The 1,843-nt window shown below is 46.8% G+C and overlaps 1 protein-coding gene across 17 annotated transcripts in view; it reads right to left on the minus strand.

Moving 5' to 3' along the window:
* Window positions 1–1,843, minus strand: part of LOC119329757 (protein ENHANCED DOWNY MILDEW 2-like) — a 28,638-nt gene that overhangs the window by 17,275 nt on the left and 9,520 nt on the right. The window lies entirely within an intron of this gene.

Consider the following 1,843-nt stretch of genomic DNA (forward strand, 5'->3'; position numbering starts at 1 on the left):
CTCAATCCAGATAGATGCATTTTGTTTTTTATCTCCACTTCTCGATCGAGTTTGCCTCTCAAACTCCCTATCTTCTCAGATTGATTCTTCCTCTAGACTCATCTACTTTTGTTGTTGCTTAGGCATTTACAGATACCATGATTGCATCAGGCACCCTCTCATGCGCGTCACAACTCACGATGCGTTGCCAACCAGATCAAGCCGTCTCGGCAGCTCTTGTTCCCGAATAAAGGTCGCCAACTTCCTCACTCCATCCTTGCAACCTCCAATTGATGCGCCATCTCTAAGCTTTAAATCGACGACTGTCGTCTGCAGTCGAAGCTTCGCCAATCCCATGCCATAGGCCATGCCTCCACGGTTCACTGGGCCCAGCCCAACAGCTTCTCCGCTTGCCACACCAACCCACCACCAAGTAGACTGGTTGTTGGCCCCAAATACATGTTGCGCCCTGATCTCCTAAGACATTGTTGCAACTTCTTGGGCAGCCAATGCCCTCTATTGTTCCCACTGCTCGTCCCCAGCTAGCTCCACTCAAAACTCCTTAAGACACCCTCTGGTCTACAAGCACCACCTCGCCATCTCAAGGAGGCCGGTCCCCATGCCATAGGCCATGCCTCCACGGTTCACTACACCTAGCCCAATAGCTTCCCCGCTTGCCGCACCAATCCACCACCAAGTAGATTGGTTGTTGGCCCCAAATACATGCTGCGCCTTGATCTCCTAAGACATTATTGCGACTTCTTGGGCAGCCAATGCCCTCTATTGTTCCCACTGCTCGTCCCCAGCTAGCTTCGCTCAAAACTCCTGAAGACACCCTCCGGTCTACAAGCAGCCCCTCCCCATCTCAAGGAGGCCGGTCCTCGCTGGTCATTGCCTCCGCTGGCTAGCTAGCGGCTAGCTGCTACATGCCTACTACCCCATATGTGGCTCTCTGTGCTGCTATTAGCATGCCACTCTCCTACTACAGTTGCCCGTGTTTTGATGCCAGCGTTGATAGGTGCTCTTTCAAGGCATATTTATTTTATTAGTCCCATGTCTTCGATGCCCGACATCGTTTCTCTTATTGTCCGCTGATTCTTGACATTGACCATTTTGCCAACTCCGTCTCACACATGCACCTTCCATCAAGTGGGTGTCCATCCATTAGTTGCCATTCAACACTACTCTTTTTACATCCCACCTGCATGGCTTCCTTCATGATCCCCCTACAAACACAATGGGCCCCTACATCATTCTCTCGTGAGTGCTTCCTAGCTTCTGCTTTCTCTTTTTTGCTGGGTTCACCACATACGTTGCTCGTTCGTGTTTATCATGCCATGTGAGTACACCAAATCTTTATCCGTCAGTCTTCTTTTTTCCAGGTCATGGTCCTAGTCCTTTCCAGTAAAACTTATGTGGCTTTTCTCCCCAATAAAAACCCAAATTGCGAATCAAGGGAGCAGTGAATTTGGTAACTATGGGTAATAGTCCCAACTAACACATGCATATCCTTAACACTTTATGCCACTAATTTACCGATAAATCAGTATAAACTATTTATATGGGCTTGTGAACATTATGGTCTGATGACCAAAACTGACATCTTAGTTCTACATTTTATGACATTAGTCAAACCCCTACCAAAAGTATCAAGGCCCTTGGGAGGGTGCTACAGAAAAGCAAGCTACCATTCGAGTCATTACAGAAGCTCAAGAAACAACCTTTACAAAGTGATACTCATAAATCAAGAAGCCTACATTTGATTCCATTTATTTACTTATAATTGACGAAAGCAACATGGTGAGTGCCATGAGGTTATTTTTGTGCATTATACTTGATTACTAGTTTACAGAATCATGCAAAA

Source organism: Triticum dicoccoides, chromosome 7A (genome assembly GCF_002162155.2).
Source record: "Triticum dicoccoides isolate Atlit2015 ecotype Zavitan chromosome 7A, WEW_v2.0, whole genome shotgun sequence".
In the NCBI taxonomy this organism is placed as follows: domain Eukaryota; kingdom Viridiplantae; phylum Streptophyta; class Magnoliopsida; order Poales; family Poaceae; genus Triticum; species Triticum dicoccoides.